This window comes from Pristiophorus japonicus, chromosome 16, assembly GCF_044704955.1.
Source record: "Pristiophorus japonicus isolate sPriJap1 chromosome 16, sPriJap1.hap1, whole genome shotgun sequence".
Classification (NCBI taxonomy): domain Eukaryota; kingdom Metazoa; phylum Chordata; class Chondrichthyes; family Pristiophoridae; genus Pristiophorus; species Pristiophorus japonicus.
The window spans coordinates 126,354,587-126,371,889 of NC_091992.1; the positions used below are offsets into that span (position 1 = coordinate 126,354,587).

The 17,303-nt window shown below is 45.4% G+C and overlaps 1 protein-coding gene across 1 annotated transcript in view; it reads right to left on the reverse strand.

The window, feature by feature from the left end:
* notum1a (notum, palmitoleoyl-protein carboxylesterase a) overlaps positions 1-17,303 on the reverse strand; it is a 52,244-nt gene that overhangs the window by 20,048 nt on the left and 14,893 nt on the right. The window lies entirely within an intron of this gene.

The following is a 17,303-nucleotide window of genomic DNA, read 5'->3' on the forward strand; positions in this document are numbered from 1 at the left end:
GATGAAGTCCTTACTACTAGGGGGAATCAAGGGGTATGGCGAGAAAGCAGGAATGGGGTACTGAAGTTGAATGTTCAGCCATGAATTCATTGAATGGCGGTGCAGGCTAGAAGGGCCGAATGGCCTACTCTTGCACCTATTTTCTATGTTTCTATGTTTCTATCCACTGGTCACAGACCCACAGCACATCCCGAGATCTTGTAAAGCCAGATGGGTGAGAATGACTAAACAGACCCCCTTGCTACAAGCCAAGTTCATTCCCACTGCCCCCTCAACGCTACTGACCTTCCCTGACCTTCCCTGACCCAAGCCCCATGAATTGCATCAGCTAAAAAAACACTTGCATTTACATAGCGCCTTTCATAACCTCAGGACAGCCAATGAAGTGCTTTTTTTTTGGGAGGCGTAGTCACTGTTGTAATGCAACCATTAAATATGGATACACAGTCTCGTACTTTTACAACACACATGAGCAGCAGGTGTAACTGGCTTCTGATTCATCCTCCCTCCTAGCATTCCATTTCAGACAGTCAGTTTTGTTAAAAATGGACATTATAAAAATGGGGTGACTTTACTTGTCGATCTCCAAGCTCAAACTTGCCTCAACTAACTGGACAAGTTATTCTGCTCACCGAGTTATCTAACCACAATCATTGTTGACAATTGTTTACTGCATTGCTGTAGAAACTATCCATCCACATTACCACTTGTACTACACTTCCCTTCGTGTACAGACAGCAATCCTGTTGAGTCTGACCACCATAGCTCAAAGAGTTTGTAAATTATAAAGACCGCAGCGTGTTACTCAAGCTGGAGTAGGAATTCCTCTCGTTGCTCTGAAGTAAATATCTTTGTTGAAGATTTCCTTTGTTCAGTACTTCCATGTCAAGTGATGGCATGAACCAAGAGAACATGTTTACAATTTCAGTGGAAATACCCAGCAGGGGAGACGAACATCAATGTGTTTATGATGTTGCCACACACAGCATCCAGAAGGGATCTACTCCCACTGATCTTTATCCACAGTGATTCGTCACACACACAGTTTCACAACTTGATATCTGCACTGATTTATTCCGCAGACTCACAATAGTAGGACAAATCTAATCTGGCCAATTACCTCCCCCCCCATCAGTCTACTCTCAATCATCAGCAAAATGATGGAAGGTGGCGTCGACAGAGCTATCAAGCGGCACTTACCTCGCCACCATGCTCCACCTTACAGTCAACAAGCTCCCCGCTGGAGTGGAACTAAACTACAGAACCAGTGGGAACCTGTTCAACCTTCGTCAGCTCCAGGTGAGATCCAAGACCACCCCAACCTCTGTCGTCGGGCTACAGTACGCGGACGACGCCTGCATCTGCGCACATACAGAGGCTGAACTCCAGGATATAGTCAATGTATTTACTGAGACTTACGAAAGCATGGGCCTTACGCTAAACATCCGTAAGACAAAGGTCCTCCTACAGCCTGTCCTTGCCACACAGCACTGTCCCCTAGTCATCAAGATCCACTGCGCGGCCCTAGACAACGTGCACCATTTCCCATACCTCGGGAGCCTCTTATCAACAAGAGCAGGCATCGACAACGAGAATCTACACCGCCTCCAGTGTGCCAGTGTAGCCTTCGACCACCTGAGGAAAAGAGTGTTTGAAGACCAGGCCCTCAAATCTGCCACCAAGCTCATGGTCTACAGGGCTGTAATAATACCCGCCCTCCTGTATGGCTCAGAAACATGGACCATGTACAATAGACACCTCAAGTCACTGGAGAAATACCACCAACGATGTCTCTGCAAGATCCTACAAATCCCCTGGGAGGACAGACGCACCAACATTAGCGTCCTCAACCAGGCCAACATCCCCAATAATGAAGCACTGACCACACTTGATCAGCTCCGCTGGGCAGGCCACATTTTTCGCATACCAGACACGAGACTCCCAAAGCAAGTGCTCTACTCGGAACTCCTTCATGGCAAACGAGCCAGAGGTGGGCAGAGGAAACGTTACAAGGACACCCTCAAAGCCTCCCTGATAAAGCGCAACATCCCCGCCGACACCTAGGAGTCCCTGGCCAAAGACCGCCCTAAGTGGAGGAAGTGCATCCGGGAGGGCGCTGAGCACCTCGAGTCTCGTCGCCGAGAGCATGCAGAAATCAAGCTCAGACTGCGGAAGGGGCGTGCGGCAAACCAGTCCCACCCACTCCTTCCCTCAACGACTGTCTGTCCCACCTGTGACAGGGACTGTGATTCTCGTATTGGACTGTTCAGCCACCTAAGGACTCATTTTAAGAATGGAAGCAAGTCTTCCTCGATTCCGAGGGACTGCCTATGATGATGATGACTCACCAATAACCGGCTCACCGATGCCCAGTTTGGGTTCCACCAGGACCACTCGGCTCCAGACCTCATTATAGCCTTGGTCCAAATATGGACAAAAGAGCTGAATTCCAGAGGTGAGGTGAGCGTGATTGTCCTTGACATCATTTGACCGAGTGTGGCATCAAGGAGCCCTAGTAAAATTGATGTCAATGGTAATCAAGGGAAAAACTCTCCACTGGCTGGAGTCATACCTAGCACAAAGGAAGATAGTTGTGGTTGTTGGGTGCCAATCATCTCAGCCCCAGGATATCACTGCAGGAGGTCCTCAGGGCAACGTTCTAGGCCTAAATATCTTCAGCTACTTCATCAATGACCTTCCCTCCAGCATAAGGTTAGAAGTGGGGATGTTCGCTGATGATTGCACAGTGTTCAGTTCCACTCGCAACTCCTCAGATAATGAAGCAGTCCATGCCCACATGCAGCAAAACTTGGACTAATAAGTAGCAAGTAGAATGCACACTACATAAGTGCCAGGCAATGACCATCTCCAACAAGCGAGAGTCTAACCATTTCCCTTTGACATTCAACGGCATTCCCATTGTCGAATCCCACACCATCAACATTCTGGGGGTCATGACTAACATAGAAACATAGAAAATAGGTGCAGTAGGCCATTCGGCTCTTCGAGCCTGCACCACCATTCAATATGATCATGGCTGATCATGCAACTTCAGTACCCCATTCCTGCTTTCTCTCCATACCTCTTGATCCCTTCAGCCATAAGGGCCACATCTAACTCCCTTTTGAATATATCTAACGAACTGGCCTCAACAACTTTCTGTGGTAAAGAATTCCACAGGTTCACAACTCTGAGTGAAGATATTTCTCCTCATCTCAATCCTAAATGGCTTACCCCTTATCCTGAGACTGTGACCCCTGGTTCTGGACTTCCCTAACATCGGAAACATTCTTCCTGCATCTAACCTGTCCAATCCCGTCAGAATTTTACATGTTTCTAGGAGATCCCCTCTCATTCTTCTAAATTCCAGTGAATATAAGCCCAGTCAATCCAGTCTTTCTTCATATGTCAGTCCTGCCATCCCGGGAATCAGTCTGGTGAACCTTCGCTGCACTCCCTCAATAGCAAGAATGTCCTTCCTCAGATTAGGAGACCAAAACTGCACACAATATTCCAGGTTTGGCCTCACCAAGGCCCTGTACAATGGCACAGATAGCTGTTAACGGATATGATGTAATTGGGATTACGGAGACATGGCTCCAAGGTAACCAAGGCTGGGAATTCAACATCCAGGGGTATTCAATATTCCGGAAGGACAGACAGGAAGGAAAAGGAGGTGGGGTAGGGTTACTGGTTAAAGAGGAGATTAACACAATAGTAAGGAAGGACATTAGTGTGGATGATGTGGAATCTGTATGGGTAGAGCTGCGAAACACCAAAGGGCAGAAAATGTTAGTGGGAGTTGTGTACAGACCACCAAACAGTAGTAGGGGGGTTGGGGATGGCATCAAACAGGAAATTAGGGACACATGCAATAAGGATACAGCAGTTATCATGGGTGACTTTAATCTACATATTGATTGGGCTAACCAAACTGGTAGCAATATTGTGGAGGAGGATTTCCTGGAGTGTATAAGGGATGGTTTTCTAGACCACTATGTCGAGGAACCAACTAGAGAGCAGACCATCCTAGACTGGGTCTTGTGTAACGAGAGAGAATTAATTAGCAATCTGGTCGTGCGGGGCCCCTTGGGGAAGAGTGACCATAATATGGTAGAATTCTTCATTAAGATGGAGAGTGACACAGTTAATTCAGAGACTAGGGTCCTGAACTTAAAAAGGAAACTTCGACAGTTTGTGACGTGAATTGGCTAGGATAGACTGGAGAATGATATTTAAAGGGTTGACGGTGGATAGGCAATGGCAGACATTTAAATATCACATGGATGAACTACAACAAATGTACATCCCTGTGTGGCATAAGAATAAAAACGGGAACGTGGCTCAACCGTGGCTAACAAGGGAAATTAGGGAAAGTGTTAAATCCAAGGAAGAGGCATATAAATTGGCCAGAAAAAGCAGCAAACCTGAGGACTGGGAGAAATTTAAAATTCAGCAGAGGAGGACTATGTTTTTAATTAGGAGGGGGAAAATAGAGTATGAGAGTAAGTTTGCAGAGAACATAAAAACTGACTGCAAAAGCTTCTATAGATATGTAAAGAGAAAAAGATTAGTGAAGACTAATGTCGGTCCCTTGCAGTCAGAATCAGGTGAATTCATAATGGGGAACAAGGAAATGGCAGACCAATCGAACAAATATTTTGGTTCTGTCTTCACTAAGGAAGACACGAATAACCTCCCGAAAATACTAGGGGACTGAGGGTCTAGAGAGAAGGAGGAACTGAGGGAAATCCTTATTAGTCAGGAAATGGTGTTAGGGAAATTGAAGGGACTGAAGGCCAATAAATCCCCAGGGCTTGATAGTCTGCATCCCAGAGTACTTAAGGAAGTGGCCCTCGAAATAGTAGATGCATTGGTGGTCATTTTCCAACATTCCATGGACTCTGGTTCAGTTCCTATGGATTGGAGGGTAGCTAATGTAACCCCACTTTTTAAAAAAGGAGGGAGAGAAAACACAGAATTATAGACAGGTTAGCTTGACATCGGTGCTGGGGAAAATGCTGGAATCAATTATTAAAGATGTAATAGCAGCGCATTTGGAAAGCAGTGACAGTGACAAATCTTCGAGTTTTTTGAGGATGTAACTAATAGAGAGGATAAGGGAGAACCAGTGGATGTGGTGTATTTGGACTTTCAAAAGGCTTCTGACAAGGTCGCACATAGGAGATTAGTGTGCAAAATTAAGGCACATGGTATTGGGGATAATGTATTGACGTGGATAGAAAACTGGTTGGCAGACAGGAAGCAAAGAGTGGGAATAAATGGGTCCTTTTCAGAATGGCAGGCAGTGACTAGTGAGGTACCGCAGGGTTCAGTGCTGGGACCCCAGCTATTTGCAATATACATTAATGATTTGGACGAAGGAATTGAATGTAATATCTCCAAGTTTGCAGATGACACTAAGCTGGGCAGCAGTGTGAGCTGCGAGGAGGATACTAGGAGGCTGCAGGGGGACTTGGACTGGTTAGGTGAATGGGCAAATGCATGGTCGATGCAGTATAATGTGAATAAGTGTGAGGTTATCCACTTTGGTGGCAAAAACAGGAAGGCAAATTATCTGAATGGTGACAGATTAGTAAAAGGGGAGGTGCAACGAGACCTGGGTGTCATGGTACATCAGTCATTGAAGGTAGGCATGCAGGTACAGCAGGCGGTGAAGAAAGCAAATGGCATGCTGGCCTTCATAGTGAGGGGATTTGAGTATAGGAGCAGGGAGGTCTTAACTTGAAATTTAACCGGACCAACCATATAAATACTGTGGCTACAGGAGCAGGTCAGAGGCTGGGTATTCTGTAGCGAGTGACTCACTTCCTGACTCCCCAAAGCCTTTCCATCATCTACAAGGCACAAGTCAGGAGTGTGATGGAATACTCTCGAGTTGCCTGGCTGATGCAGCTCCAACAACACTCAAGAAACGCGACACCATCCAGGACAAAGCAACCCACTTGGTCGGAACCCCATCCACCACCGGTGCACCGTGGCTGCAGTGTGTACCATCTACAAGATGCACTGCAGCAACTCGCCAAGGCTTCTTCGACAGCACCTCCCAAACCCGCGACCTCTACCACCTAGAAGGGCAAGGGCAGCAGGTGCATAGGAACACCATCACCTCCAAGTTCCCCTCCAAGTCACACACCATCCTGACTTGGAAATATCGCTTTTCCTTCTTCGTCGCTGGGTCAAAATCCTGGAACTCCCTCCCTAACAGCACTGTGGGAGGACCTTCACCACACGGACTGCAGCGGTTCAAGGCGGCGGCTCACCACCACCTTCTCAAGGGCAATTGGGAATGCCAGCGACGCCCACATCCATGAATGAATACATTTTTAAAAATTAAATCTATCTTTATCTGTGTATCTACATACCAAGATCTCTCTGGTCCTCTACCTCATTTCAAATCTTACAATTTACAGCGTATTTCCTATCCTTATTCTTACTTAAAAAATGTATCGTCTCACATTTTTCCGCACTCGCTATCTGTCCGTTTTATGTCTGTAATCTATGCACATGTGAGTATGCTCATAGGTTTGTGGAGCTGTTGCACTGGGAGTGGCTTAGGCGGTCACGTGATGTTCACAAGACTCAATAAAACACCAGTTAATTGAGTTCAGATTCTCCATGATGAGGTATGCAGTTGTGAGCCTGGTGGATGAACTGGTTGGGTTCAGTTTGATTGTTAAACCTTTGCTAATAAACCAGCTGGTTCTTCACAGCAAATGTGCAGATGTGAATTCTTCAGCAAAGAACCCATGAAGCAAATACACTACAATGTCCTTCTGCAATCTTTCATAATTTGCCATATCCCCTAATTTGATGCTATTAGCAAATTCCAGTATTGTTTCCTCAATCCCTAAGTCCAAGACATTTATGTATATATGTAAATAAGTGTGTCCTCGATGCAATACTCTGTGCAACATATCTCACCACATATTTCCAGTCAGAGAAACTTCCTTTTAGCCTCACCCGTTGCTTCATAAGAACATAAGAAATAGGAGCAGGAGTATGCCATACGGCCCCTCGAGCCTGCTCTGCCATTCAATACGATCATGGCTGATCTTATCATGGACTCAGGTCCATTTCCCTGCCCGCTCCCCATAACCCCTTATTCCCTTACCGTATAAGAAACTGTCTATTTCTGTCTTAAATCTATTCAATGTCCCAGCTTCCACAGCTTTCTTTGGAAGCGAATTCCACAGATTTACAACCCTCAGAGAAGAAATTTCTCATCTCAGTTTTAAATGGACGGCCCCTTATTCTAAGATCATGCCCTCTAGTTCTAGTCTCCCCCATCAATGGAAACATCCTCTCTGCATCCACCTTGACAAGCCCCCTCATAATCTTATATTTTTCGATAAGATTATCTCTCATTCTTCTGAATTCCAATGAGTATAGGCCCAACCTACTCAACCTTTCCCCTTAAGTCAACCCCCTCATCTCCGGAATCAACCGAGTGAATGAACCTTCTCTGAACTGCCTCCAAAGCAAGTATATCCTTTCGCCAATATGGAAACCAAAACTGCATGCAGTATTCCAGGTGTGGCCTCACCAATACCTTATATAGCTGTAGTAAGACTTCCCTGCTTTTATACAGGAAGCAAAGAGTAGGAGTAAATGGGTACTTTTCAGAATGGCAGGCAGTGACTAGTGGGGTACCGCAAGGTTCTGTGCTGGGGCCCCAGCTGTTTACATTGTACATTAATGATTTAGACGAGGGGATTAAATGTAGTATCTCCAAATTTGCGGATGACACTAAGTTGGGTGGCAGTGTGAGCTGTGATGAGGATACTATGAGGCTGCAGAGTGACTTGGACAGGTTAGGTGAGTGGGCAAATGCATGGCAGATGAAGTATAATGTGGATAAATGTGAGGTTATCCACTTTGGTGGTAAAAACAGAGAGACAGGCTATTATCTGAATAGTGACAGATTGGGAAAAGGGGAGATGCAACCAGACCTGGGTGTCATGGTACATCAGTCATTGAAGGTTGGCATGCAGGTACAGCAGGCGGTTAAGAAAGCACATGGCATGCTGGCCTTCATAGCGAGGGGATTTGAGTACAGGGGCAGGGAGGTGTTGCTACAGTTGTACAGGGCCTTGGTGAGGCCATACCTGGAGTATTGTGTACAGTTTTGGTCTCCTAACTTGAGGAAGGATATTCTTGCATTGAGGGAGTGCAGCGAAGGTTCGCCAGACTGATTCCCAGGATGGCAGGACTGACATATCAAGAAAGACTGGATCAACTGGGCTTGTATTCACTGGAGTTCAGAAGAATGAGAGGGGATCTCATAGAAACGTTTAAAATTCTGACGGGTTTAGACAGGTTAGATGCAGGAAGAATGTTTCCAATGTTGGGGAAGTCCAGAACCAGGGGGTCACAGTCTAAGGATAAGGGGTAAGCCATTTAGGACCGAGGTGAGGAGAAACTTCTTCACCCAGAGAGTGGTGAACCTGTGGAATTCTCTACCACAGAAAGTTGTTGAAGCCAATTCACTAAATATATTCAAAAGGAGTTAGATGAAGTCCTTACTACTAGGGGGATCAAAGGGTATGACGAGAAAGCAGGAATGGGGTACTGAAGTTGCATGTTCAGCCATGAACTCATTGAATGGCGGTGCAGGCTCGAAGGGCTGAATGGCCTACTCCTGCACCTATTTTCTATGTTTCTATGTTTCTATACTCCATCCCCTTTGCAATAAAGGCCAAGATTCCATTGGCCTTCCTGATCACTTGCTATACCTACATACTAACCTTTTGTCTTTCATGCACAAGTACCCCCAGGTCCCGCTGTACTGCGGCACTTTGCAACATTTCTCCATTTAAATAATAACTTGCTCTTTGATTTTTTTCTGCCAAAGTAGAGCACCTCACACTTTCCAACATTATATTCCATCTGCCAAATTTTTGCCCACTCACTTCGCCTGTCTATGTCCTTTGCTTTCTGTCTTGTAACCATCTCACTATCCCTGTGAGCACATTCCTTTGAGTTCCATAGGTCACACTCTTTGCCATAGGTCTGTGTGCTTTTTTGAAAATCCGCATAAACTACATCCACCGCATTTCCTTAGTCTAACCTCTCTGTTATTTCTTCCAAAAGTTCAATGTGATGGCCAAATATGACCTGCTAAACAGAGATTTGATTTGAATGGCATTGAATGTAGCAATTTCATCCTGTATTATATACGCTAGTAGTTAACCAACAATAGATGCATGACTGACTGGTCTATAATTTCCTGGTTTATCCTTGTCTCTGTTTTTTTTTTAAAAAAGGGCAGTCACTTTTACTACCCTCCAGTTCTCTGGCACAATTTGCCTTTGCACAGAACTTTGGAAAATTATAGTCAAAGCATCAGCTATTTCTTTCCAAACTCTCCTCGGGATCCTCGAATGTAAACCATCACATCCCCTGTGATTTGTCTACCTTGGGTTTTGAGTAACTGTTTTCGTATCAATTCTCTTTGAATTGCAACCTTCGCTAACTGCTCGCCACCCACCTCTGGTGGTTCTGCAACCCCAGTACTTGCCTCCTCTGTGAAAACCAAGACAAATGATTTACCATTTCTGCCATTCCCTCACACACCACTACAAGCTTGGTACCTTGCTCTCTCAGCAGCCCTTCCCCTATTTTGCCTAATAGTCATCAATACACTTCCTTCTTGCCTAGTGGAATATACTTAATTTGTACTCTTTCGGTCTCCTGTTTCAATATTTCCCGTTAAATACAGTTCTCTTTGCCAATTTTTCATTCCCTTTAATCTAGGCAAGGTCCCTTTTTATCTTGGTATAATTTGCTTTTTCCTGTCAAATACACATGCCTTTCACTTTTCTTGTTCCTTACTATTCTTACATTGAGCGCAATTAGATTGTGGTCACTGTTTCCCAAATTTCCCCCAGACTTAACGTGGCTGACTTTCTCCATTTCATTACACAGAAACAAGTCCAGTGGTGCTTCCTTCCTTGTTGGAGTAGCAACAAATTGCCCGAAAAAACTGTCCCGAAAACGCTGCAAAAAGCTTTGCCTCCCTTTCGCAAAGATGTCCAATGTCTATTTTTGGATAATTAAAATATCCTAATCGATTGTTAATATGTGCCCCTTCCTGGTCTTCCTTCCTTATCCCTCCTGAAAGTGTTACAGCTCAGTATATTTCTCTGCCACTCCTGACTTGGCTGCAGTCACATTTCAGTTATTGGTTTCTGTCACGAATGCCTATTTTAATCAATGATGTTGGTTACCCAATTTTAGACTTGGCATTGCAGTTAGTAACTATATTGTATGCAGGAGTGAATTGTCCAACTCTGGGAACAGTCATTACTATATTACCAAGGTATCGAAACATAGAAATTAGGTGCAGGAGCAAGCCATTCGGCCCTTCGAGCCTGCACCGCCATTCAATAAGATCATGGCTGATCATTCAACCTCAATACCCATTTCCTGCTTTCTCTCCATACCCCTTGATCCCTTTGGCCGTAAGGGCCATATCTAACTCCCTTTTGAATATATCTAATGAACTGGCCTCAACAGCTTTCTGCGGTAGAGAATTCCACAGCTTAACTACTCTCTGAGTGAAGAAGTTTCTCCTCATCTCGGTCCTAAATGGCTTACCCCTTATTCTTAGACTGTGACCCCTGGTTCTGGAACTCCCCAGCAACAGGAACATTCTTCCTGCCTCTAAACTGTCCAATCACATCAGAATTTTATATGTTTCTATGAGATCCCCTCTCATTCTTCTAAACTCCAGTGGATACAAGCCCAATTGATCCAGTCTCTCCTCATATGTCAGTCCTGCCATCCCGGGAATCAATCTGGTGAGCCTTCGCTGTACTCGCTCAATAGCAAGAACATCCTTCCTCAGATTAGGGGATAAAAACTGAACACATATTCGAGGTGTGGCCTCACCAAGGTTCGATACAACTGCAGTAAGATCTCCCTGCTCCTATACTCAAATCCTCTAGCTATGAAGGCCAACATGCCATTTGCCTTTTTCACCGCCTGCTGTACCTGCATGCCAAACTTCAATAACTGATATACCATGACACCCAGGTCTCATTGCACCTCCCCTTTTCCTAATCTGTCACCATTCAGATAGTATTATGTCTTCCTGTTTTTGCCATCAAAGTGGATAACCTCACATTTATCCACATTATACTGCATCTGCCATGCATGCCCACTGACCTAACCTGTCCAAGTCACCCTGCAGTCTCTTAGCATCCGCCTCACAGCTCACACTGCCACCCAGCTTAGTGACATCTGCAAACTTGGAGATATTACATTCAATTTCTTCATCTAAATCATTAATGTATATTGTAAATAGCTGGGGTCCCAGCACTGAACCCTGTGGCACCCCACTGGTCACTGCCTGTCATTCTGAAAAGGACCCGTTTATTCTGACTCTCTGCTTCCTGTCTGCCAACGAGTTCTCTATCCAAGTCAATACATTACCCCCAATACCATGTGCTTTAATTTTGCACACTAGCCTCTTGTGTGGGACCTTGTCAAAAGCCTTTTGAAAGCCTAAATACACATCCACTAGTTCTCCCTTGTCCACTCTACTATTTACACCCTCAAAAAATCTAGAAGATTTGTCAAGCATGATTTCCCTTTCATAATTCCATGCTGACTTGGACCGATCCTGTCACTGCTTTCCAAATGCACTGCTATTTCATCTTTAATAATTGATTCCAACATTTTCCCCACCACCGATGTCAAACTAACTATAATTCCCCATTTTCTCTCTCCCTCAGTTTTTAAAAAGTGGTGTTACATTAGCTACCCTCCAGTCCATAGGAACTGATCCAGAGTCAATAGAATGTTGAAAAAATGATCACCAATGCATCCACTATTTCTAGGGCCACTTCCTTAAGTACTCTGGGATGCAGCCGATCAGGCCCTGGGGATTTACCGGTCTTCAATCCCATCAATTTCCCACCTATTAAGGATTTCCTTCAGTTCCTCCTTTTCACTGGACCCTCGGTCCCCTAGTACTTTCGGAAGGTTATTTGTGTCTTCCTTCGTGAAGACAGAACCAAAGTATTTGTTCAACTGGTCTGCCATTTCTTTGTTCCCATTATAAATTCACCTGATTCTGTCTGCAAAGGACCTACATTGGTCTTCACTCATCTTTTTCTCTTCACATATCTATAGAAGCTTTTGCAGTCATTTTTATGTTCACTGCAAGCTTCCTCTCATACTTTATTTTCCCCCTTCTAATTTGATCCTTTGTCCTCCTCTGCTGAATTTTAAATTTCTCCCAGTCCTCAGGTTTGCTGCTTTTTCTGGCCAATTTATATCACTCTTCCTTAATTTCCCTTGTTAGCCACGGTTGAGCTAGACAGGGATGTACAATTGTTCAAGTTCATCCATGTAATCTATAAATGTCTGCCATTACTTATCCACTGTCAACCCTTTAGGTATCATTCGCCAGTCTATCCTAGCCAATTCACGTCTCATACCATCGAAGTTACCTTTCCTGAAATTCAGGACCCTAGTCTCTGAATTAACACTGTCACTCTCCATCTTAATAAAGAATTCTACCATATTATGGTCACTCTTCCCCAGGGGGCTTCGCACAACAAGATTGCTTATTAGTCCTCTCTCATTACACAACACCCAGTCTAGGGTGGCTAACTCTCTAGTTGGTTCCTCGACATATTGGTCTAGAAAGCCATCCCTAATACACTCCAGGAAATCTTCCTCCACCACATTGCTACCAACTTGGTTCACCCAATCTATATATAGATTCAAGTCACCCATGATAACTGCTGTACCTTTATTGCACGCATCCCTAATTTCTTGTTTGATGTCATCCCCAACCTCACTACTGTTTAGTGGTCTGTACACAACTCCCACTAGCGTTTTCTGCCCTTTGGTATTCCGCAGCTCTACCCATACAGATTTCACATCATCCAAGTTAATGTCCTTTCTTACTATTGCATTAATTTCCTCTTTAACCAGCAATGCTACCCGACCTCCTTTTCCTTTCTGTCTATCCTTCCTGAATGTTGACTACCCCTGGATGTTGAGTTCCCAGCCTTGGTCACCCTGGAGCCATGTCTCCATCATCCCAATTATATCATAATCGTTAATAGCTGCCTGCCCAGTTAATTCATCCGCCTTATTACGAATACTCCTCGCATTGAGGCACAGAGCCTTCAGGCTTCTCTTTTTAACACACTTTGTCCCTTTAGAATTTTGCTGTAATGTGGCCCTTTTTGATTTTTGCCTTGGGTTTCTCTGCCCTTCACTTTTACTATTCTCCTTTCTATCTTTTGCTTCTGCCCCCATTTTATTTCCCTCTGTCTCCCTGCATAGGTTCCCATTCTAACTAAACAGATGCTAAGGAGTATGCCACAAATTACAATTTGTAATATGAGAGAATAAAGATGGTAGAAAAGCAACTAGATTCCCTGGGCCCAAGTTTCCACATGATTTGCACCTGATTTTTAGGAGCAACTGGTGGAGAACGGACTATCTTAGAAATTGCAATTCTCCACATTTTTTTTTCTGCAGTTCTAGTCAGTTAGAACAGTTTCACTTTGGAACAGAATTTTTTCTTCAAAAGGGGGCGTGTCCGGCCACTGACGCCTGATTTCAAAGTTTCCACAGTGAAAACGTACTCCGAACTAACTTAGAATGGAGCAAGTGAAGATTTTTGTTGAACTGAAAAAACCTTGTCTACACATTAAAAAATCAGGCGCAGGTTACAAATTAGGCGTCCAGAACGAGGTGGGGAGGGGGGGGGGAAGGGAAGTCATTAAATTCTATAATAAATCCTTATTCATACTTATACAAATATTATACAAATAAATCCAACCTGAATAAAAATTTATAAGCAAAGAAAAGATTAAATAAACCATCTTCCTACCTGTGTGAAAGTGTTTCAGCCAGGGAGAATGCTGCAGGGGGGGGGGGGGGGGGGGAAGAGAGGAGGCAGCCGTTCCCGACGGGGGGGGGGGGGAGGGAAACGGCTGCCTCAACTTTCTGAGGCTTCCTGCAGCCTTCTCACTGCTGCAAGAAGCCTCAGTGCTGATGTGCTGATGGCAATGTGCTTTTATTAAAAAATGTTCAAAAATTAAACAACTACAAAGAACTACAAAAATGGCCGAGTGCCAATGTTTCCTTCACACTGCGCGAACGCTCCAACGCGCACGCGCAGGGTTGCCGGCAGGAAAAAAACTAATTTAAATGGTACCCGCCCCCTCCCACTTACAAAATCGGCGCGAGTGGTAGGCTCCGCCCCCCTGGGCGCCGCGCCAAGCAGACATGGAGCTGCAGGGCGCTCCAGAATCGCGCGTTTTTTTTCCGGCGCCATTTTCGGCACGAAAAACGGGCGCCCAGCTCGGAGGGGCGCCCGTTTTTTATCGTGTGGAAACTTGGGGCCCCTGTGTTAGATTAACTGTTCTATATTCACATTTAAACACCAACACTTAGTGCCACACAGCATTGGAATGCAGATTTGATCACCCGTTCTATTTAATTGCCAATCTCAAGTCACATCATCATCATCATAGGCAGTCCCTCGAAATCAAGAAAGACTTGCTTCCACTAAAAATTAGTTCTCAGGTGACTGAGCAGTCCACTACAGGAATTACAGTCTCTGTCACAGGTGGGGTAGACAGTCATTGAAGGAAAGGGTGGGTGGGACTGGTTTGCCGCACGCTCCTTCCGCTGCCTGCGCTTGTTTTCTGCATGCTCTTGGCGACGAGACTCGAGATGCTCAGCGCCCTCCCGGATGCTCTTCCTCCACTTAGGACGGTCTTTAGCCAGGGACTCCCAGGTGTCGGTGGGGATGTTGTATTTTATCAAGGAGGCTTTGAGGGTGTCCTTGAAACGTTTCCTCTGCCCACCTGGGGCTCGCTTGCCGTGTAGGGGTTCTGAGTAGAGCGCTTGCTTTGGGAGTCTTGTGTCAGGCATGCGAACAATGTGGCCCGCCCAGTGGAGCTGGTCGAGTGTGGTCAGTGCTTCGATGCTGGGGATGTTGGCCTGATCGAGGACACTAACAAGTCACATCAGTGTGATGAAGGAAAAGACAATCACTGAAGCTCTCAGGGGCGAAATTGCCCCTTTTTATAGCCCCGCTGGTAGCTGCGGGCAGTTTTCACCCGGAGGGAGTGGGGCGCTCCCGCCCCCCCCCCCCCCCCGGGAAATTGCCCCAGAGGTTTTGGAGGCACTGCCTTGGCAGCGCATTATCCCGCGGATAGCAGCCTGGGTCCGCCACGCAACCAGCGATGACGTCATCGCCATACACGGTGACCCCCGCACCGACCCCTTAATGCCCCGCGGGGGAATCTTTTTTCGGCAGTCAACTTGCGGGTTGGCTCGACCATGGCGGTCCTGGTTTGGTCCGGACCGCCATCATGCACCAGAGACCGCGCTCCGCTTCCTTTGAGGAGCGGTCGGCCCAATTCCGCATCGAGGGCGGGGCATCCAGGCCGGGCAATGGAAGTCCCAGCCCCGGAAAGTTACCGCCCTCAATTGGGGTGGGGACAATTTCGCCCCCTGGGCTTTACAATTATATTACAATGGCCAAATCTCAGTACCACGCACAAGTATGCTTTCGTTGTACGTAATTTCTGTTGAATTATTTTCTATTTGATTTGGTAAATGCGCGTCAACCCATAAAAGTGTCTTTAGTCACAGTGTGCGAACACGTTGAGGTTTTAATATGCCACCCTTTCCTGTGGCACATAGATCACATACTTTGCCAACACGAGCAAAGAGAACTAAGTTTTGCTCAGTGGCTGCAGGAAGCAGCTCAGGGCATTGTTGGTGAATCTTTTTGCACAGTGCTGCAGTTGAAGACTGCTATCTGTGCCTACAAACCTCACACTGTTCTCTGCTGATAAGGTTAGCACTCAGCACAGGATCCATTCTCAGTTTGTGCTGATTCAACTGATTTCAGCAAGTTGATTTCACCTGCGATGGGTGAGGTCAAAACTTTATTGTCCTTCTGCCTTAAAAAGTCATAACCCTTTTGGGTATTTTTTGTAAGTGTGGTTGGTAAAGATTACAGGCATTCTGGCCTTGTATCAAATGAATGCCGTTGTTGTATTTTTTCAAGGAGATGGATATTGAAAGGCATGCAAGACACACCATTTTTTATAATAGCAAAACTCCTGTGGCACTGCTCATAGAGCTTGCACTGTTTGATAAGGTCAGGAAACATTATACCACTTAATATGTTCCTTTAAAGCTACAAAGTTTACTTGTTAAGTAAACACTGGGAAAGTCGATACAGAGCCCAGTTAAGAGGCTGAAGACTTCCTGATTCCAATATTTTGCGTTTAGAAACATAGAAATTTACAGCGCAGAAGGAGGCCATTTCGGCCCATCGTGTCCGCGCCGGCCGACAAAGAGCCAAAGGCCCTCGGTCAGCCGCCCTGAAGGTTACATATAAACCTATGAACAATGAACAATGGCAGAAAGGTCAAGAGCACCCAGCCCAACCAGTCCGCCCCACACAACTGCGACACCCCTTACACCGAAACATTCTACACTCCACCCCAACCAGAGCCATGTGTTTCTGGAGAGTTGCTTTTTGTTTCTTTATACTTTTACCTGAAGTGTGACATACAACATTGTTTTTGTTGGGCAAGGGTATTAAGGGTTACAGAACCGAGGCAGGTAGAGCGAGTTAAATTACAGATCAGCCACGATCTAACCGAATGGCAAAACAGGTTCGAGGGGCTGAATGGCCTCCTCCTGTTTCTGTGTTCCTAACAGTAAGAAATGTGCACTAGATGTACTGTTTTCATAGTAGCTGATAGCTAAAGTCTATATAAAGACTACATTGTTTATTGGCTGCTATTATATGACCACTTCAAATCGATTGCCCCTTTTCCACATTTCCCCGTGAAATGGAAAGAAATTTCATGCTTGTACCTCCCCACCTTGCGGCAACAGTTTCAGCATCCTGCCTGGTATTTTTGTTTTTACCTGCACTGCCTTCCTGAACGGTTACTCAATGTGTTGAATGTGTGTGCTGCAAATGAGAGGAAGAAAGGATTGACAGAAATATGCAGCAGAACATCAGAACCGACCAAACCATCATTACTGTGCCCCCTTCCATATTGCAAATTACACGCTCCACTTTACAAAGGTGGCTTAAGAAATCCATTGCAACCGTTTGAAATTGCAACGTTGCAAGAAGTTTAAACGTATGAATAGCCCATTTACCCGGTCATTTATCCCACCCTACAATCGCCATGTGACCACTCAGCTCCACTGTTTCAAACTCCAGCTAAATGGATAGCGCAGAAGGTTGATTTGTGACACAACCGAGTTATAAA